Here is a 10,058-nt window from a genome sequence, read left to right as displayed (position 1 = left end):
TCTTCCTCTCCTTGGGGGTCTCCAGACTCTCCCAGTTGCCCTCACTACCTGGTAACTCACCCCTACCCCTCCACTATTCACTTGAAAGCAAACACTTTCATCTTAGAGTTCATCTGGCCACAGAGACCAGGAGACTCAATGTGACTTCTATGAGATCACAGAGCTGTTTTAACAACCCTAACATCTCTATGTCTAGCCCAAGAGCAGTAGGTACAATCGGCTTCCTGAAGAGAGTTTTCTAAAACATTGTGTATTAGTCACTGAACTCTAGACAACTTGAAATCCCATCTGGTGCTTCGATATTGCTACTAGATATAATTCTAAAGCTTCTTGGTCTTGACTAATGCTTATGCATGCATGCACAGAATTTTAACGTCAGTTTCACCCGCATTTGTGTTGCTTTTTGTTTTATTTGAACTGTCTTGTGTGAGCCCTTTCCCAGCTTTGCACTGCAGAGCTGTAAGGGAGAACTTCTTATAACAGGGCTCATCTCCCATACTGTGATGATCACCACAAGTCTGGTCTCTGTCATCCAGACTGTAAGTGATATTAAAAGGGAAAAAAAGCTCACAGGTAGACACCAGTGACTCATTCCTGTCTAGCTATTCAGGAGGCTAAATCTGAGGATAGCAGTTTTAGCCCAGGCAGGCAAGAAGTCTGTGAAACTCTTATCTCCAATTAACCAGAAGTGGTACTGTTGCTCAAAATTGTAGAGTGCTAGCCTAGAACAAAAATGTTCAGGAACAGCATCCAGGTCCCAAGTTCAAGCCCTAGGACTGGCGTAACAACAACAAAAACGCTGAGCCAATGCTGATGGCTCATGTCTATAATCCTACCTACTGAGATCTGAAGAATTGCTGTTCAAAACCAACCCAGGCCCCCCCCCAAAAAATCCAAAACATTCTATCTCCAAAACAACCAGAAAAATCTGTGCTGGAGTTATGGTTCAAAGGGTAGAGTATCACTGAGCAACCTGAGCAAGCATGAGTCCCTGATTTCAAATCTTAGGACCTAGAAAAGAAAAAAAGAAAACTGAAAAAATGTAATGTTCTTATTTATTTAAAAATTGATTCATACTGTGCAGCAATGGCTCACACCTGTAATCCTAACAACTCAGAAGGCTGAGATCAGAGGAAGCCAGCTTGGGCAGGAAAATCTATGAGACTCTTATCCTCAATGAACTACCACAAGAAAGCTGGAAGTGTGGTCGTGGCTCAAGTGGTAGTACTCAGGGACAGTGCCGAGGCCCTGAGTTCAAGCCTTAGAACCTGTACACGCCCCCTCCCCCCCCCACCCCGGGAAAAAAATCAATTCATTTATCAGGATAGTTTCCTTTCCTTAGACCTTCATTTTTGGGGACTTTTTATGTACTACCTTTAAAATGAAAAAGCAAAGCAAGTTGAATGCTACGCGGTCCCTGACCCCCAGCAGCAGGCTTTGACCTTCATGGGTCCTGAAGAGTGTGCTCCCTTGCACCTTTGCAGAGATTCTGTGGGCCCAGTGAGATCTCAAGTTCTGCTCTAGCACCTTTCTGTACCTGGAGACGCATGACACCTTCTTCTCATTGATTTTCACCCCTTCAAGAATCACTGAGGGTTCACACTGTGTTTGTCCACTTTGGGGTGCTATCATAAGATACCATGGGCGGAGGATTGATAAGGAATGGCAGGATGTTAGGCTCATAGTTCCAGAAGCTGAGAAGTCCAAGAGCACGCACATGCTGGGTTCGTCCCATGCTGGAAAGCATTGTAGGGTGAGGGAGAGAGCAAGGTGGGATGGCAAGGGGGAGGAACTGAAGAGGGTAGATGGAAATGGGCTCATCCTTCTGCCAGGAGCCACCTCTGAGAACTGACCCACTCTGTGATCAGGGCCGTAAGTGTGAGGGAGATGCACCATCACCCCCATGTCCCCCTTTTTAATGACAGTACTGGGGCTTGAACTCTGGGCCTGGGCTCTATCTCTTATCATTTTTGGCTCAAGCTTGAGCTACAGTTAATTGGAGATAAGAGTCTTACAGACATTCCTGCCCAGGCTGGCTTCTAACACCAATCCTCAGAGGTCAGCCTCCTGAGTGGCTAGGATTACAGGAGTGAGCCACCAGGGCCTGGCTCCATCCTCCTAAGGGAGATATTTCTTAACACAGATGCACCAAGGATCTCTGGGGGGCAAATTCACACCCCAGCATGGGACATGGTTCATCTCAATGTAGCCAACAATCTGTGATTTAAGTGAGATGCATGTGACTTTAAAAGGTTCTAGAGAGTTCTGCTGCATATCTGCTGGATTTTACTCCCTGAATAGAAGTCATTAACCTCATAGCCCTGTACCCTCCAAAATACTAAACCAGATCAGCCCCTCCCAACCTTTTAATTTGGCACCTAAATTTAGTCGTCATTAGTTAACTGTTACAAAGAATGTAAAATTTCTGGCATATCATATATTGACAAATTTAAACTTACTACAATAGTCTCTGACATATAGCTAGGGGGTACAAATGCCTAATAGCCATCAATACAAAAAGAACACAAAAAGTCCTTTCTTGAACAACGACAAATTTGACCTTATTGTGCTTCACTGTGAACTTGTTCCATTCCCTTCCCTGCTGAAATTTTATCTGAATATAATATAAATGTGTGCTTGTGAGTCTTTTATTGATTACCCCATATTGTGACTTTAATTTTCTTATAAATAGGATTTCAGATATTAAAAACAGTTTCCTCTAGTTTGAGGTAGTGATAATATTGCAAGATCTATTTTCAAAGAGATCTAAAAATTTGAAAAACACCATATGTAAAAAAAATAAAATTCTACTAGAAACTACTTAAGGAAAAGGAGCAAGGACTTTTCAAACATTGTGCTAGTATTTATGGTACTCAGTAATTCATTATATAACTGCTCACAATGAATAATTTCATTAAAGAATTCAAACAGAAAATAAATAATAATGAAACTGTATTTGTCGATATGACAGGTGACTTGATCTTTTTAAATTTTTTTTAGACATGTACACTCTAAAATTTGTTCACATATTGTAATCATATGGAAATGGAAGGTGTGTTCTTTGTTTGTTTGTTGCTGTTTTTAGGCAATGTTTCTCAATTCTTCTGTGTTAAAAACCAAAGCTCTGGTACAACTTCTTGGAGGGAATCTTACTTTATATCAAAGATGCATAATTCCTGAAGGGCACTTGGTGGCTCACACCTGTAATCCTAGCTACTCAGGAGACTGAGATCTGAGAATCAAGGTTCGAAGCCAGCCCGGGCAGAAAAGTCCCCATGACTCTTATCTCCAATTAACCACACAAAAACCAGAAGCGGTGCTGTGGTTCAAATGGTAGAGCACTAGCCGTGAGCACCAAGAGGTTCAGGTCCAGCACACAGGCCCTGAGTTCAAGCCACGCAATCTGAAAAAAAAAAAAAAAAGAAACAAAAATTAAAATAAAAATTTAAAAAACCAAAGCTCACATTTGATTACTATTAACACTTCTGCAGTAACGCCCTGAGATTTGGTTGGAAGAGAGCTGGAAATCCCCAAATCTTGCTGTTAGGTGCCCTTAGTAAAAGGTTTCCTACCTGGAACCTTGCTGCTGTACTCCAGGAAAGACTGGGTGTGAGAAAAGTCTGTCTTTCCTCTTGTAGGAAGAAGGTTGAAGGTGAGAGATTTCTGAGCCCCAGGCGATCTCTTAGGAAAGAGCACATACCTAGGGACCTGGGAAATTCCCTTGAAAACATTCATGCTCACAGACACTTAAAAGGTCTTCCCCTTCTGAGGTCCATACAACCAGGCCAGGGTTTGAAGGTTTCTCAAGTGACTCTGTTAAGTGTGGTAATCCTTATTTGAGGTTAAAAGGAGACCTCATTTTATAGGATGATATGGCATCCTGGTACTGGTGGCTCATGCCTATAGTCCTAGATACTTAGGGGGCTGAGATCTGAGGATCATGGTTCATTGGCAGCCTGGGCAGGAAAGTCTATGTCACTTTTGTCTCCAATCAACTACAAAAAAAAATTAAGAAGCAAAAACAAACTGGAAGTGGAGCTGTGGCTCAAGTGGTAGAGTGCTAGCCTTGAGTAAAAAAGCTCAGAGACAGTGCCCAGGCCCTGAGTTCAAGCCCCAGGACTGGCAAAAAAAAAAAAAAAGACAAATCAATAATGAAGGTTACGAGAAGAGGAGAGGAAACGAGAGGACAGGACAGGACAGAGAAGCATCTGCTTTAAGATAGACCCAGAAGAAGGCAGGAATCGAGAGAAGTAAGACCAGCATGTAGGAATGCTTTCATCACAGGATGTCTTCCAATGGGCTACTCTCTCAGCCTGAATGCAAAGGCACACCAACCCGCACACAGATGCAGCCAAGGTTCCCATGCATTGGGATCCATAACTTCCATCAAAGTATACTTGGAACACTTAGTTTACTCTCTCATATCATCTAGTGTTTCCAGATTGCTAAGTATACCAATCTGATATGCAAACAAATAAAACCTGCTTAAGGAGAAAAATAACATCTCAAGCCTCTATTACATGTTTGAGACATAATCAAGAATGGCTGGGCACAAGAAAAGATCATAACACCATGATCAAGAGCCAGCAGAAATAACAGACAACAGAAACAGACCTGTGGAGACTCTCATTTCAAATAAACAAGGCAGATTAGAACAACTACATTTACTATGTTCAAAGCAATAACAGACAAGGTGCAAAACTGTTATAATGATAGCTGAGAATAATAGTACATACCTGGAATCCCAGCATTGGGAGGTTGTGGTCTTGGGATCACAAGTTTGAGGCCAGCTTAGGGTATATATTTAGTAGTTTATTTTAACCAATAAATGATAAAAATGACATTGTGTATATGAGAGTACAACTAAGTATAGTACAGAATTGAAAAGGTCATGGCCAAAATTAAGAATTCGATGGCTAGGGGCTGGTATGTAGCTCAGTGGCAAAGCACTTGCCTAGCAAGTGCAATGTCCTGGGTTCAATCCCCAGTACCAAAAAAGAAAAGACAAATTAAAAAAAAGAATTCCATGGCTAGGCTTAAAAGCAATAATAAATTTATAATAAAATATTTTTTAAAAAAATTAGTGAGCTAAAATACAAGAATAAAATGTCCAGAATACATACAGAAGCCAAAGGTTGAAATAATAAAGACAAACAAGGCATGTAAGATTCAGTGGGAAGTTCTAATAAATACTTAGTTATGGTCATAGACACACTACCAAGTCCTGAGCAGAAAAAAGTTATATTGTAATGGAAATTTAAAAATTCCCAGAGCTGAGGACAAATGTCTGTATCTTCAAAAGGCCTATCAATCACAACTTTAAAATGTCTAGATGTTCCTAAACGGTATGTACCCAATGCTCTGTTCCTTTTCCTCCTTTCATTTTTTAAATTGTACTGTTTATTCATTGTTTATAGACTGTTCTTGCTCAGCTGCAACCTTTGAATGCCACCTCCGCATGGGCAGAGGTTAGGTCTAGCTTATTCGGCATGTGTTTCTCCTGGTCTCTGGGCTGGCACTAGTGTGAGACCAGCGACACATCTAGAGGCTGGATGGAAAGAGGTCTCACTGGCTGCTATACACTTGTACCACAACAACAGAGTAGAAGGTGGAACACAAGCGCTAGACTGATCAGCTGATACATGAGAAAGAGTTTTTTAAATCAGCTGTAAGCAACCATGTCCTGTTGTTGCACATGCAATTTATTTCAGTTGTTTATGAGGTGTTCTATCTCTCCTACCTATGAAACATTGGTAGCTCAATCATGCCTTCTTCGTTGTTGGACTGGGAGTGTTCATCGGGATGAATCAGCAATAACCATGAAGCTGCGATGTTGAAATCATTTACTTGTGTGTGTGTGTGTGTGTGTGTGTGTGTGTGTGTGTACGCACATGCATGTGCTGGGGCTTGAACTCAAGGCCTGGGCACTGTCCCTGAGCTTCTTTTGCTCAAGGCTAGTACTCTCCTGCTTGAGCCATAGCTCCACTTCAGGTTTTTCTGCAATTAATTAGAGAGAATTGCTTCACAGACTTCCCTTCCCCTGGGTTGGCTTCAAACCATGATCCTCAGATCTCAGCCTCCTGAGTAGATAGGATTACAGGAGTGAGCCACCAGCGCCTGGCTTAAAATGTTTTCCTTTGGAAAGTTCCAGGTGACCAAGGCAAGCTTCCAGAGGTTTACCTCAAAACTCTCAGTCAAGTGGCAGAGGAGTGAGGAACTCCGTGCGATTGTTCAGAGCTCACTTGAAAAAGCGTGTGGGTTTTGCTGTCCATGAGAGTGTGTGTGAGACATTCCTCTCGCCACGCACAAGTTCAAGTACATCAAGAAAGGACCCACTGGTCAGCTCTGCTCTGGCCTCTGCTTGTAGTTACCTGGAGAGGGTTGGGGAGCCAGAGAGAGAGGTGTAAGTGTGAACTTTATACAGGGTTAAGAACAGCCAGGCAAACAGCAGATGCTTTCTAGATTGCTTAAAAGGACCACATATCACTCCAATATCAAACTATTAAGAGTAACTAATCTCCCAAGCTGGATTAGAGCTGAGTACTATGTCAATCAAAACCACAGCCCAGAACATTCTCACATGCAGCTTCAGAATGGATGCTGCAGACTCCGTGCCTGATAAGTTGAAAGCTTGTGTTGTTTGGGTCTTTCTTTTCCTCCCATGCTCTTATCCCACCCTGGAGGAGCTGGTTACTGGGAGGAAAATAGAGATGAATCTGAATGCCTCTAAACGGGCCCCTGGGGAACCAGAAGATCCTCTTCTCTGCTCTGGGATCTTCTGCTTCTTCTGTTGTTTTTTTTTTTTTCCTCCAACCCATGTTCCTTCTAATTATTTGCCCCTTCATCTTTGTTGTAAATACATTTTTATTGCTTTGTATCAGTTGTCAGGCTTGAACCCAATGCCTGAGCATTGTCCCTGAGCTTTTATCACTTAAGGCAAGCTCCATTTCCAGCTGTGTGTGTGTGTGTGTGTGTGTGTGTGTGTGTGTGTGTGTGTGTGTGTGTGTGTGTGTGCAAGCACACTCGTGCACATGAACTTAATTGGAGATAGATAAGAGTCTCACAGACTTTCCTGTCCAGACTGGCTTTTACCTGTGATCCTCAGATCTCAGGATTATAGGTGTGAGCCACTGACACCCAGCTGCAAACACATTTTTTGTCAAAAAGACAGAAATCACTCTGAATATTTAGACCAGAGGAAATTTAATGTCCTGAGATGAAAGTAACTCAGAAAGCCAACCAGGGACAATGAAACAACCCTGAGGCTAGCAACAGCAAGAAGTTGCTACCACTCCCAGATGGAAGGGACAAAGCTGGGAGTGAGGGTACTAGAGTCCAGGAACCTAGATTAGCCAGAGGAAGTTGTGATCACAGCAGGCAACTGGTGAAAACTGGAGCCATGGGAGAAAGAAGGCCATTTCCACAGACACCAGGCTGGAAGACGGAGAGAGGAGGAAAGCTGGCTTGACCGCTCCCTTCCTCCAGTGCTCTATAACTCTCTTGGGAGTTGGCCTCCCATTGGCCAATCCCAGCTGGATGCTGGGGCAGCAGAGGGTGGGGTGGGGTGGGGTGCCTGCAGACCTCAGCCTACAGGGTCAGGTCCATGGTACAAGCCCCGGAGAAAAGGGAGAGGGTCTCCGGCTGACCCCTCGCTTCCCAGAACCTGCATGTTTCCATGGCAAATGTCATATGCAGTCACTGGAATTCTAGAAAATGCAGATAGGCAAAGAGAAAAGGGTGAGAATCATGACACTATTCCTTCTTAAAAGGTGAGGTTAAGTCACCCAGTGCCAGTGACATGGACGGCCACCTCTTTCTTCTGAGTCCTTGAGCAATCCACATCCTGGTCCTTGCTCTATTAATAGGCCAAGCACTATAGCAATGTGACAGTATTTTTATATGTACCCTAAGAAGTGAAATTTGTCCTGTCAAGGCAAAGGTGAGAAAATCCATTTTTAAAAAGGTAAGAAAGTGTTTTTTTTTTTCATCCAGTAAGCTGATTTGCTACTTTCTCCCCAATGAAGGTGAATCACATGATTCATCAAGTATCTTTTATCCCCTGTCCAAGCTACTAAGAAACTCAGAGGTTTATGTCATATTCAAGTCCAGCCACTTAGGGTTGGGAAGTGGCTCACGTGGTAGAGCACTTGCCTATCAGATGCACAGTTCTAAGTTTGCTCCCCAGTACCCCCTAAAAAGAGACTATTGTCTCAAATGTTGTCATATACTTCTTCATATTGTAAATTGTATTTTTATCATATCAGCTCTATATGAGAGAGAGAGCGAGAAAGAGAGAGAGACAGAGAGAGAGAGAGAAATACCTAGAGTTGTTTCCCAGAGGCTTCCTGGGCATCTTTTGTGCTGTCCAGCCTGGTCCACTGTAATCCAGCTGGCCAGCACCCTCCTCCACAGCAGATGGCCACCCTGCACTCTACATCTTACACCATTTTGATGGAAACCCCATCCACCACCCAGCCAGCAAACCGCTAGGCTCTTCCTCCAGTTGGGAAGGCTGAGAATAAGGCCTGTGTGCCAATGGACTCCATGGAGTGGTTTATCAGTGAATGGGGCGCTGGCAACAGAAAGGGGTGGCACAAAGGGCCCTAGGTGGGATTACTATTCAATTCTTATTCCATGGGCATTTGAGTTAGGCTGGGCATAGCTTTTCCAAGCATTGCCCCACACTTCTCCGGATGGCTTAGCTTCTTTGACTCACCACTCATTTCCTCTAGAGATGCTTCTCTCGCACTTTGTTTATTTCAGGCTGATGGTCTGGGCATCAGGCCTAACTTCATATAATTTTCACTGTTGCTACTGCATCCCCAATTCTATTGAGACAGTTATTAACATTGTTGTCTAAGACACCTCACCATGGCAATTACCCATCACCCCAGCCCAGCCACAGACCCCACACACTCTCTATTTCCAGTGTCAGGGACCGCATGGATTCCTGATTCCATCATACTGCCAAATCATCTATCTAGATGATTTTAAATCCTAAAGTATATCTGTGGACTGAAAGAACATGGGAAATCCGCACCCCCCGACACACACATATCTGCTTTCTGCATTCTAGAAACCCATAAGCTACTTTGACAATTGCCCTTCCTAATTCTCTTTGAAATCATATTAGTCTGTATCTTCTTAACATATACTTGTCAAAGGTATTTCACTGGGAAGGTGGGAGACCAGAACTGACTCCTGTGGTTAGAATTGAGAGTAAGCAACAATAGGATGGATTCTGTGTGTATATATGTGCATATATGTGTGTGGTCCTTTCTTGGTTTTAGGGCAGAGCTGGGTCAGACACTTAGCATGACTTACAAATTCAGGTGTTGAAGGTAAAGGATATAATAATAACCCACTTCAGGGTGTGGACATTCGCCAATAGACACGCACTCTGGCATCTGGCCAAAGCCTGAGGTAGAGCTCTGGCCTGGGCTTGTCCATGGGTTCATGCCTTCAGCAGGTAGGGTCTTTCTACAAAATTATATCATACCCACAGTGAGACTGACTGGGAAAACAAAGCAAATGTTTTAAATGTTTAAATGCATTCCCAAGTATTCATCTTCCAAATATTTAGACTCTGAGCTGCTTGGGCTCTCAGCCCAAGCTTCCTGTGCATACTGGATAGTTCCAGCAATCTCCCCAGCATCGGCAATTCCAGAACAACTTAAAATAGCATCCTCTTGGCCAAAAACAAATTCCCAAGGTATAGCTCCAGGAAAACAACTAAGTATTTCTATCCAAAATACTTCTTCCTAATATCTACACGAGTAGATTCATTTTTTTTCTTCAACCTAATAGACTCCTACAAAGGCCTTCAGGAGACCATGATGTGTCTGTGTCCATTCTGGGGGTTCGACATAAGCAAGAGTAGGAACAGAGGTTGGAGAGTAGAGAGGAGATGGGTAGGGAGAAGGAAGGAAGCAGATAGAGATAGAGAAAGCAAAAAAAATCAGCCAGAAGAGGGATTCCTAGGCATGGAAAGCTTTGGTGCCTGGACCAAGTTTTAAAAGGTAAGTTAAAGTAAATTGAGGGTTTTTAAAGGGTTTTTT

The 10,058-nt window shown here is 43.1% G+C and overlaps 1 long non-coding RNA gene across 1 annotated transcript in view; it reads right to left on the bottom strand.

The window, feature by feature from the left end:
• Positions 1-3,159: 3,159 nt before the first annotated feature.
• Positions 3,160-10,058, bottom strand: part of LOC138820891 (uncharacterized) — a 74,694-nt gene continuing 67,795 nt past the window's right edge. Inside the window, exon 3 of the long non-coding RNA XR_011370013.1 lies at positions 3,160-3,403. This is a non-coding gene — a long non-coding RNA (uncharacterized lncRNA). The remainder of the gene's footprint in view (positions 3,404-10,058) is intronic.

Source organism: Dipodomys merriami, unplaced genomic scaffold, assembly GCF_024711535.1.
Source record: "Dipodomys merriami isolate MVZ:Mamm:240054 unplaced genomic scaffold, mDipMer1.0.p SCAF_9, whole genome shotgun sequence".
NCBI classification, from domain to species: Eukaryota; Metazoa; Chordata; class Mammalia; order Rodentia; family Heteromyidae; genus Dipodomys; species Dipodomys merriami.
Note: the sequence above shows the minus strand (reverse complement) of the source record. Positions and strands in the feature narration are given on the sequence as shown.